Source organism: Zea mays, chromosome 6 (assembly GCF_902167145.1).
Source record: "Zea mays cultivar B73 chromosome 6, Zm-B73-REFERENCE-NAM-5.0, whole genome shotgun sequence".
Classification (NCBI taxonomy): Eukaryota; Viridiplantae; Streptophyta; class Magnoliopsida; order Poales; family Poaceae; genus Zea; species Zea mays.
In genome coordinates, this window is record NC_050101.1 from 124,018,298 (window position 1) to 124,030,784 (window position 12,487).

The following is a 12,487-nucleotide window of genomic DNA, read 5'->3' on the forward strand; positions in this document are numbered from 1 at the left end:
GGAGATTCTCTGGTAGTCATCAGTCAGATAAACAAGGAATGGGATTGTTCAAGTGATTCAATGGGAAAATACTGCGCCGCCGTCCGAAAGCTAGAAGATAAATTCGAAGGTCTGGAGTTTCATCATATAGAAAGAGATCGGAACACGGCGGCTGATGTACTGTCCAAGCTTGGATCCGGTCGGACTCAGGTCCCGCCCGGGGTCTTCGTGCAAGAAATTCTCCAGCCCAGCATCTCGACGGATCAAATAGAAGAGTGCATTATCATAGATCAACCCGAGTCAGACTCTGATGACTGGAGGCAACCGATTATCAAGTATATAAAGAATGAAGAAGAGCCAGATGACAAGAACTCGGCAGAACGCATTGCCAGACAATCAGCTCACTATACACTCATTGGGGAGGTATTATACAGGAGGGGCGCGTCAGGCGTCCTCATGAAGTGCGTTCTCCCGTCAACCGGGAAGCAACTTCTGGAGGAAGTCCATGCAGGGCAGTGTGGAGTACACGCAGCATCCAGAACGTTAGTCGGAAAAGTTTTCAGGTCAGGATTCTATTGGCCAACGGCGAAGAATGATGCAGCCGAGTTAGTTCGGAGATGCGAAGCTTGCCAATACCTGTCAAAGCAACAGCACATGCCAGCGCAGCAGCTACAAACCATACCAGTAACTTGGCCTTTCGCATGCTGGGGATTGGATATGATTGGACCTTTCAGGAAAGCTCAAGTAGGATACACCCATGTATTGGTGGCAATTGACAAATTCACTAAGTGGATAGAGTTCCAGCCCATTGCCTCTTTGACCTCTGCTAAAGCCGTGGAATTCATACAAAGCATAATATTCAGATTTGGGATACCGAACAGTATCATCACTGACTTGGGATCCAACTTTACCAGTTCAGAATTCTTTGACTTCTGCGAGCAAAAAAGCATTCAGATCAAGTACGCATCTGTAGCCCATCCGAGAGCCAACGGGCAGGTTGAGCGAGCCAACGGAATGATATTGGAGGCACTTAGAAAAAGGGTCTTTGATAAAAATGAAAAATTCGCAGGAAAATGGATAAGAGAATTGCCTTATGTTGTTTGGAGCTTGAGAACCCAACCTAGCCGGGCCCTGCATGGAAACACTCCTTTCTTCATGGTCTATGGGTCGGAGGCAGTGCTACCTGCTGATCTCAAGTTTGGGGCGCCAAGATTGATCTTCGAAAGCATAGCAGAAGCCGAAGCCACTAGGCTGGAGGATATTGACGTACTTGAGGAAGAACGACTGAATGCAGTGATTCAATCAGCACGATACCAGTAGACTCTAAGGCGCTACCACGACAAAGCTGTGCGGCAACGTTTCTTTTCGATGGGAGACCTCGTCCTCCGCCGAATTCTAACGGGGGAGGGACGGCACAAGTTATCACCTTTATGGGAAGGACCTTTCGTAGTAGCAGAAGTCACTCGTCCCGGATCATATCGCCTCACCCAAATGGATGGCACGGAAGTTGGGAACTCCTGGAACATAGAGCACCTCCGAAAGTTCTACCCCTAGCTGTATTTCAAAACAGCCGAAGCGACCATGTATTCTGTATAATGGAAATACGTCATCAATAAAGAGAGATTTCAAAGATACTTGGCTCATTTATGATTGACTTGCATTCTTACTTAACTCGGGGTGACCACTATACCCTACAAACGGAGCAATCGACTTAAGTCGGCAACGACTTAAGGCGGTGCAACATGCTCACGCTTACTTAACTCGGGGTGACCACTATGCCCTACAAACGGAGCAATCGACTTAAGTCGGCAACGACTTAAGGCGGTGCAACATGCTCACGCTTACTTAACTCGGGGTGACCACTATGCCCTACAAACGGAGCAATCGACTTAAGTCGGCAACGACTTAAGGCGGTGCAACATGCTCACGCTTACTTAACTCGGGGTGACCACTATGCCCTACAAACGGAGCAATCGACTTAAGTCGGCAACGACTTAAGGCGGTGCAACATGCTCACGCTTACTTAACTCGGGGTGACCACTATGCCCTACAAACGGAGCAATCGACTTAAGTCGGCAACGACTTAAGGCGGTGCAACATGCTTACGCTTACTTTACCTAGGGTGACCACTAAACCCTACTAACGGAAGTTACCGGCTAAAAGTCATTGACGGCTTAAACCAGTATAGCATACTCGCGCTTATGCAGTTCAAGGGATGATCTCCATATCCCACAAACAAACTTCATAATCATCATGCAGCGTTACCACAAACTTGCAAACTAATAAATTCTGATACAATAAGGGAGTAATCACGTCATTCGAATGATAAGCCGATAACCTCTAACGAATACTTGATCATGCTAACTGCGCGCTCAGAGCACGCGAACTGTTTCTTTATTTTCCAATGTCTCTCTCAGGAACGACTGACGAAGAAGGGCGATTCGAGGAATCAGGGGCAGCAATCACATCGGCTCTTATATCTTCGGGGACAACCACGCCGGGTCTTCTCATCAAGATTCGTCCCGCCCGAATGGCCTTGTCCAGGGCCTTATCGCGCTGAGCTTTGAAAGTGACAGCAGCCTCTTCAGCAACTTTAACAGCCTGCTGAGCAGTTTCTAACTCCTGAGCAATGGATTTCTTAGAAGCTCGGAGTCCCTTGATGGTGGCGTCCTTTGCCGATAGCAACTGTGTAAGGCGGGCCACTTCGTCCGAAGATTCTTGCAGTTGACGGCGCTGATTGTCAAGCTCCTCCATCGTAAAACGGTGGCTCCTCTCCAAGATGGTCAGCGAGTTACTGGAATCTCGGTACAATCTGTCCAAGTTGTCGCGAGACGCAGCAAGGACGCGTTTTTCTTCCTACAAGCAAAAATCAAACTCATTCAGAATCCAAGAGCATGATAAGGCGAAGCACAGGTTCGTAAGCTACCTTCTCAGAGTCAAGCTGAGCATGAAGAGAAGAACTCAGAGCGTTGGCATCATCCAAAGCCGCAAAGACCTGACTCAACTCGATCTGACTTTGAGAATACTTCTCCTCGAAGTCAGCGCATCGTCGAGCCATTTCAGCTTGATCTTGAGAGTGTTTTTCTTCAAGAACTGTGATCTGCCGAGTCATCCCTATCAAGAGGTATTCAAACAAAACGAGGTCAGAAGGTAAAACAACCTACGGGCAAGAACAAAGAAGAAGAAGAAAGGACACTGACCAGCATTGGTGGCCTCCAACTCAGATACACGACCCCGAAGCAACACCGGATTCCAACACTCAAGAGATGAAGCCACCTCCGGGATGGAAGCACCCTGCGACTTCAGCTGGCCGACCATTCCATTCACCAAAGCCTGATAAGAAGAGCGAATGAGCATAATGGCAACAATTCATGCAACATAAAGATCAAACTAAAGCACAGCACATCACCTGGAGATTGGAGAAAAGCGAAGGGATCCCTAAGTCAGGAGAAATCAGTTGATAACCAGATGCCAGACCACCACTCGAAGCAGCTTGCAGCAGACCAGCAGGAACGAGCTCAGTACATTCAGCAGAGCTTAACGCCAGACCAGTGGGGATGCTGCCCTCCAAAGCGACCCCCTGATCTGGAGTTTGAGCCACCATCATGCCGCCAGAGTGTGGAGGTGAACCCACATGAACATCCATGGAAGTGCAGGAGGGAGACCTCGCTCGGACACCCTCGGGGGCTGGGTCAAGGTTGGCACTGCCCACTTGAGCCGGATCACCCCCGGCAACACCCTCGGGGGCTGGGTAGTGGCCTACACTCCTCACCTGAGCTGAGTCCTCCCCGGCGACACCCTCGGGGGCTGGGCGCATGTCAGCGCTATTCAAGGGATCCAAGCTCTCTGCCGTGACCACCTCTAAGGTCGACGGGCCTTCAGCTACTTCCGTAGGATTAGGACGATCCAAGTCATCATCCCGACCCTCGAGATCGTGCTCTAAGGTCGACGAGGCACGGGACGACCTCAAGCCAGCATCTGGCACGGCTGCACCAGTTTCTGTTGCATCAACGTCTGCAGGCTCCAACAACAAGTTCTCAGGGACCATACCCTCTAGAGCTTGATCAAAATCGGCCATGGACAGTTCTTGCAGACCAATAAGAGCAGACAAGGCAGGAGAAGGAACCCCACTACTACCACCGCTAGCGACGAATTGCCGACTGTTTTTCCGAGTTAATGGAGTTTCATTCTCTTCCTCCTCATCCTCCACAGCAACAGCACAAACAGCATCCTCATTGGGGTCAGCAGCAGGCGGAGCACACCCATTGGGATCAATGTCAGCAAGGCCAGTTGCAGTCATTTCCTCGGCAGCAGGAGCTAAGGTGCTGGCATCCTCGTCAAAGCTGGACACTCGCCGGAGGCGTCTTCTTTTCTTCTTCTGCTCATCTGCAGAAGGCTCGGGCTGATTGGTTCGGCTAGGGCGCCTCGGGCGAGTACTGACAGGTTTCGAGACGTCCAAGGTCGCATCAACCTCTGGAAGGGGCACCACTGCCAATGTACCATCAGGAGCAGTATCAGATGAATCCTCGGCTAGCAGATCGAGCATGTCATTTATGTCTGCATCACTAGGGTTCAGGGGCACTTCAAAATAAATCTGCCGTTCATCATCAGGTATCTCCCCGAGCGAAGCAACTAAGGAACGGACCTCTTCAGCAGAGGGTCGCACTCTAAGACCCAAATTGCTATTTGTCACGGGTGGATTGGATACAAAAAGAGTGAAAGCTTTGGGAGAAGGTAGGTTCCAAGCCGAGTATGCCACTGGAGCTCCAACGTTTGAAACTTTACCCCTGAGGATCATTTCGAGTCGGCTCACCAAATCAACAGAAGGAATTCTCCTATTAGTAACTCGGGTTGAGTCGGCCAGCCCTCGGTAAATATATGCCGGATAGGCCCTGTCTTTCAACGGCTGAATGTTTTTGAAAACAAAATCTGTGACCACAACTTCGGCAGTCAGACCTCTTTCCTTCAGTAGTCCAACTTCAGTAAGCAACACGCCTGCCTCGGCCACTTCTTGGTCCGAGGGAGACTCAGTCCAACTCGGAGTACGAACGTCCGGCTGTCTTCCTGAGCGGGAAGGGAGAGAATTTCCATAATTATCCATTATAAACCACTCCAGACGCCAACCTTTAATGCTGTCTTTGAGGGGTATCTCGAGATACTCGGTCTTCCGCCCCCGGCGCATTTCTAAACTGGCACCTCCGACCAATTGATGTTGCCCCCCGGCCATCCCAGGACGGCAGTGGTACAGATACTTCCATAAGCCAAAATGCGGCAGCACGCCAAGATAAGCTTCGCAAAGGTGAACGAAAATAGAGATTTGGAGAATGGAGTTAGGGTTCAAGTGAGTCAGGTTGATGTGATAAAAATCAAGGATGCCACGGAAAAAAGGAGATATGGGAAGGCCGAGGCCGCGAAGAAGGAAAGGAGTGTAAACCACTGACTCGTGGGTATCTTCGGTGGGGACAGTAGTCCCGTGGCAAGCACGCCAAGAACAGAGTTCCCGTGGAGGGAGAACCCCGATGGAAACAAGGCGGAGAAGCCCAACTTCAGAAATCACAGACATATGGTTACCTGCGAAGGGTAACTGACTGTTGGGGTCGATGGCGGGGATCACTGCGGCAGACGAGTTCGCGGTCTTCCTCTTGGGCGCCATCTTGCTTCTCGCTGGTGAAACAGAGCAGGAGGCGAGTGGCAGAGAAGACTCAGATGCGGAAATGCAAGAACTAGGGCACGGAAAGCAAAGGCGGCTAAAAGCGCGACTCTTAAGGGATATTCTTGAGCCAGATACCTTTTTCAAAAGTGCCCAGTCATCACCCGGCGGTCATCTCCGAAATCCCAGCATGCCACGCGGATATCCAACAGTTATTTCCAAGAGAGCCAATGTACCACCTCATCACTCGGTCATTTTCCTCAAAGTAACTTGAGAAGCTGGCTATCACTCGGCGCTGCCTCCAAAACGCCGACCACGTGCTCAATCGCTCGGCATTACTTCTAAAATGCCGACGCCGACCTTCAATCACTCGGCGCTACCTCCAAAACGCCGACCACGTGCTCAATCGCTCGGCATTACTTCTAAAATGCCGACGCCGACCTTCAATCACTCGGCGCTGCCTCTAAAACGCCGACCACGTGCTCAATCGCTCGGCATTACTTCTAAAATGCCGACGCCGACCTTCAATCACTCGGCGCTGCCTCTAAAACGCCGACCACGTGCTCAATCGCTCGGCATTACTTCTAAAATGCCGACGCCGACCTTCAATCACTCGGCGCTGCCTCTAAAACGCCGACCACGTGCTCAATCGCTCGGCATTACTTCTAAAATGCCGACGCCGACCTTCAATCACTCGGTGTTGCCTCTAAAACGCCGACCACGTGCTCAATCGCTCGGCATTACTTCCAAAATGCCGACACCGACCTTCTATCATTCGGCATTGCCTCTAAAACGCTGGTCTTATGTTCGATTGCTCAGTGTTACTTCTAAAACGCTGATGTCAATCTTCACATCGCTCGGCGTTGTTACTACTATATCAAAAGAATCAGTTCAACATTCAGCAAAAGCAATGACAAGTCATCAAAAAGAGGGGATAAACGACAGACTTCATTAAAGGGAAGTTAACGAGCTTACAAACCAACTCTTTACGAGTTGGTACTTCCATAATTCTACTCTACATTACTACTACTACTAAACTACAATATACTACTCTACATTACTACTACTACTAAATTACATTAATTACTACTACATTATTCTAGCTATACTAAACTATACTAATATCTAAGAAGACCAGTGGCGTCTAGCCACTGGCCCTGCCCCTGCCGCCGCCGCCGCCCTTGGTGCTGCCCCTGCTGCTGTCGCCCTTGGTGCTGTCCCTGCCGCCGTCGCCGCCGCCCCTGCCACTGTCGTCGTCGTCGTCGTCGTCGTTGTCGTCGTCGTCTTCACCCTCGTCGCCGCCGTCCGAGTCCTCCTCATCCGAGGAGTACTCCGACTCATCCGAGCCTTCGAGCCCGGCGCGCTCGACGGCTCGGATGTACGTCCAGACCTCCGCGGCTATCCCCTGGGAGTCGTCCGAGTCATCAGACGACGCCGGGGGAGAGACGGGAGCCGGAGACCCCTCGGGCTCGGAGGAGAACTCCTCCTCCGAGTATTCCGAGTCACCAAACTCCTCCGATGGAGGAGTCGGTTCACGCTTGCGTTTGTTGTTCTTGCCCATGGTTGAAGCTTTGGGAGAGAAGAAAGGGAAGAGGCAGTAAGGAGCAGCGAAGAGATGTGAAGAAACCAGAGAAGCAAAGGGGTTATTTATAGAAGGGAAAGGCAACCGCTCACTTCTAACCGCGGTCACTGAACAGTCGCAAGGCATTCAATAAGCACTTCCACCCACCCGAAGACACGTCAGACGGCGGACGCCGTTTCATGCAACACTACACCCATTGGGACTCCAGTCAACAGCGCAAAGGATATGATTACACTAGTCGTCCCATCGCATTACTACTCAGAGGCAACCGGCTAAAACACTCAGCGTACCAAGCCGTCCCTTGCCCACACCCATTGGGGGGGGACGCCCAGGAATTATCAGTATATTTTTCAAACGGTCACATCCGTGCAGGGCATGCAGTGAATATCTCAAGACAAAAATGAGATATCAGTAAGGATCAGAGGAAAGCCAAATATAACCAGCAAAGTACAAGATATGGCCGACAGAAGCGACGTGAAGACTAGACAGAGAACGTCCGTCAAACGTCCAATCAATCGCAGAAGCAAATAAATTGCACTACCTAGCAAGATATGGATGGATTGCAAACTCGGCTGCTAAAGACAAAATATACGCTGACCTGGGCAACAAAATATTGATGACATAATGCTGACCTCCAAAGCATAATGCAAAATAGCCTCATGCCAGTTTCCGCAAGTGAAAGGAAGACCTTCGAATGGATTATCCTTAAAAAATCCATTTGAAGGTCGGGGGCTACACCCATTGGGTGCACCTCCGGTGCACCCCATGGAATATTATTCTATACCGGTATAGCGCCGACTTCTAAGGCGTAGAGCAAAATTGAAAAGACTAATCCTCAACCGAGATGCAGGAGCGCGAATGGAGATAACCTTTGGAAGAAGACCTTCGAGTAGATTATCTTCTAAAATCTACTCAAAGGTCGGGGGCTACACCCATTGGGTGCACCTCCGGTGCACCCAATGAATTCCAGAGTCTTACAATCCAAAATGTCGACCTCTAAGGCACAAACACAAAGCCAAACTTTGGTCGGACGAGTGATCAGAGCCAGAGAAGACAGCAGGGAATCATTTTTTGGACTTTGGATCTTTGAGTTGATTACCTCTAAATCAACCCAAAGATCGGGGGCTTGTGGGGGATAGATATCCCCTGGGTCCACTAAAGAAGTAAAAGGCCTCACGAAAGGCCCAAGGGCCCAATAATTCATAAGGTCATTCTTTCGTGGGCCTAGGGAAAGGCAACCAACAAAGAAGACGTAAGACTGATTAGTGCAAACACAGACGGCCCACAACGACGAACGAATGAATCACAACGAAGACCCGACTTTCCCGCGCTGAAGCCCCCATGCAACAAGAGCCATGCGAGGATAAGTCGGCGAAGGTTACGTAGGGATAAACTCAAGAGGTTCACTATCTTTTAGCTACTTGTTGTTATCATATCACATGTACTGCTCCACGGCCGAGTATATAAGGCCTAGGGGGCACCCCTTCAGATCGATCGACCCTGTTCTACTTAGCCACCCACAAAAACTCTCTGCGCCCTCTATCCAGAGAATCCTCTTGTAACCACGCTCATATACTCACCAGGACGTAGGGTGTTACGCACTTCTAAGCGGCCCGAACCTGTAAATCTTGTCCATTGTCCCTCGTGCGATCGGCACGAACCATTTTGCTACAGTTGTCGATACCGTCCTACTCCTAAAAACACCTTGAGGGGCAACCCCGGGTGTGCGGTCGGACCCAAAACACCGACATGCGCCATGTTACCCTCGATGGGCACCGAACATGGTGTCTCCGGTGAGCTGCAAGCGGGTAATCCGAGTGGACGTCCGTGCCCCGTTCGTTGGGGGTCGGCTAGGGGCCCAGAGGCACGCCCAAAAGTACCTGCGGGTGATTTGCCGGACCCGGTCCCCTGGCGACGGGGTCCGAGGGCTCGATGCCTCCCTCCGATGGGATTCCGTTACAAGATCGTTCCCGCTGGTCTCGGAAATGTCCTAGGGTACCTCGGGAGCGCAGCCCGAGCCTCGGTTATGTATCGAACGTACCCCTGGTCATCCCTCGCTCGGTGTCTGAGGCGACTGTGAACCCTTCGGGGGCCAGCCTTCGAACCCCTGATCAGTAATGGGCGCGGAGCCCGAGTAGCCTGAGGCGGCCATGGAACCCTTCGGGGGGCTGGCCTTCGAACCCCTGACCAGTAGTGGGTGTCGGGCCCACGCGATCTGAGGCGGCTGTTGAACCCTTCGGAGGGCCAGCCTTCGAACCCCTGATCAGTAGTGGGGGGCTCGGAGCCCGGTTCCTTCGCGGAGAAGGATCCCTTTCGGGGCATCCCCCTTTCCCGGTCCCTGTTGCAAGAGATAGAGAAAGAGGAAAACGGAAAAGGATACGAAATCGGGCGACGTGGCGTACCTTTTCTGACGCGGTTATTATGGCGAAGGTGAAGCGTCGCGCGCTCCTCCCGTCAGAGACGCCGCCTGTCCCGCCGCGGAGTTAATGCGACGGGGCGAGTGGTTGGCGGGGCGGCCGTTGCGCGTGTGCGATCCGTTCGAGGAACGGGTCACGGGTGCACCGTTTCCATGCCGTGAGAGGAGGCTCTCTCGCTGTCCCGGGATGGGACGTGAGCCTGGCTGACGATGTGACCGCTGCGCCCGCCCGCCTGCCACCGCTATTACTGCCGGCCCACTTTCGGTCGCTTTGACCGACGCGCCAGGCTGGCGCTGTTGGGTTGCCTCGAGTCGCGGCATTGGCTCCGCAACCGAAGAGGCGCGATGGTGGCACAAGTAGCGGTGTGGTTGCTTACATGCAGCAACTGGCGCGCCGGTTGCTCGACGCGTGGGCCTGGGTTCCCAAGCTGACGTGTCAGAAGTTGGAGAAGCGCGTCCACCTGGCGCGGTTGCATGCCGCCTGCATGGCTGCCCGCCCCTTCTGCCCGTTGGTCTGGGCGAAAATGGGGGGTCGCTTGTAACCGCTGGACGGTCGTGCGCACCACGCGCGGCGGTTTGGCTTTTTCTGCCTTGAGCCGACTTGCATGACATGCGGGACCCAGCCCCCGAGTCGCAGGGGAGGGCCTTGGAGCGTGTTGGAGAAGACTCAGCCTGTGACGCCTGGGGGCGCACGTAGGGAGAGTTGCCTTTAAAAGGAGGGAGACTCCTTTCGGAAGGCGACCATGTCTTCTTCCTCCCTTAAGCGTCGTGTCTTCCCATCTTCCAAGCCCCCGGATGGGGGGTATCCGCCGCCTTTCCGCCTCCTCGTTGGAGGAACACAACTCCATGGGAGTTGGTACCTCTCAGCCATCGTTCGGCTTCAAGGATTTTCATCAGGCAGCCTGGTTGCTCCCTTCCGCCGGTGGCCACCCAAGACGGTGACCTCCAGCTCCTGGATGGGGAGAGGCAAACCAGGCTGTGATCCCGCCCCCAGCATCGGGTGTGTTCGTCATCCTCGCTGGGGCGGGGGTCGAGGCGAGCCGGGGCTCTACCTCGCGTGCGGGTCGGCGAACCACCTCCTCTTCCAGCTTCTGGTGGTGGCAATCGTCCTCCCGCGCTACGACGGAGTCGTCCTCCAGTCATGCCGGGGAAGGCGAACTGTTGCTGTCCAGCTAGGATGCAACATTCCGTCTTCCCCCTCGCATTTGGGGCGAGGACGGCAGCGAGGATCTACCGGAGCGCTTGGGAGTGGCCCGCTCTTTGGCTTTGATGGCTTGTTCGCATCCCTTGAGTGGGACCGCGAACAAGAGCCTTCCGGTGACCGCGTTCACCTGGGGCCATGGCTGCCGCTGCAGAGGTCGCTGGCGAGCCTCCCGGCGTTCGTCGCCCCGCAGGTCCGAGGTCGCTCGTACCCTCGGGGACGGAACCGGAGTCCCGTTTGTGATGGCACTTCGAATGCCAGTGTTTTTTGTTCATTGTGGCTGTCGGGGCCTGAACATGTATGTAATTTCGGCACGGAGCCGTGTTTTTTCTCATTTTCGAGCACTAAGTCTCGCCTGTTGGTTATCTGAACCACTTTACCAAGCATGAGTCGCCCCGTGTTAAGGTGACGGGTGAGGTATCCGTATCCCGGAGGCGTAGGAATCCCTCGGCCCGTTTGGCCTTGTTGTCTGGGGCTCCTCTAGCTTAGTTAAAGAGACCCCTCGGCCGCCCTTCGGTGGACCGAGGCCAGGGGTAGCGATATCAGTATGAACAGAGGCGGAGTTGGCTCGAGAATGGGAACCTGGTTGGCCGGAGCCTAGTCGTGTTGTCCGTCAGCGGAGCCAACGCCAAAGTTGATTAGTTGAGGCCTCAGGTCGGGCTGGCGCCCTTGGAAGCCGGTTGACCGAGGCCCCGGGGGTAACCGGTTGAGCCGCCTGCTCGGGCCGGATTCCCGGAGGAGTCCCTGGATCGCGTCGCCGCCCGAGGCTGGGTCGGACTTTGCTGAAGACGTCGTCGATGCCGAGGGTGCTATGGCTCCCTTCAGCGTGAAGACCCGAGCCTGCAGGATCAGATCATCTTGTGGCGTGTGCTTTCTGCGGCCGCCGAGGCCAGAAAAAACACACCCTCGCCGCGCTTGCGAAGCTGCGCCTTTTTTCCTTTTGTTTCGAGCATCTGGACTCTGTCGGTAACAGGGATGTTTGTGTGAGCGAGAGTTGTTTTTCGCGGAAGGGACGAGTGAGGTATCCGTATCCCAGAGGCGTGGGAATCCCTCGGCTCGGTCGGCCTTGCCGCTTACGCGTACTTTCACCCGTCCATGAGGCCCTGTCCCCGACTCAGTCGAGAAAGCTTGAAGGACTGCTTCGGCAGGAGAACTTCCGAACGTGAAGACTTGTTCGGTCCACGGGGTCGCTTTATCCGAGCGCAAGTTACTTATCGCAGAAGGTGATGAGTGAGGTATCTGTATCCCGGAGGCGTAGGAGTCCCTCGGCTCGGTCAGCCTTGGCTGCTTACGTGTACTCCGTCGTTTCCAGGATCCGCTTTTCGAAGTAGTCAAGAAGCACGAAAGAAATCCTGCTAAAAAGAGATCCTTTTTCGAGGAAAAATTCGACGCAGAGGGGGTCTCCCCCCTTTTAGCCCCCGAGGGAGGGTCGGGCTTTGCCGAGGCTAGGCCGACCCTTCCTTGACGACTAAACTTTGCGTAGGTGCGAGGTATATGAACAACTTGAAAACATCTTAAGGGTAGAAGCAACGTAGCTGTTTGATGTTCCAAGCGTTGCCGTAGATTTCGCCTTGATTGTTGGCCAGCTTGTATGTTCCGGGCTTCAGAACTTTGGCGATGACGAATGGCCCTTCCCAGGGGGGCATGAGCTTGTGCCTC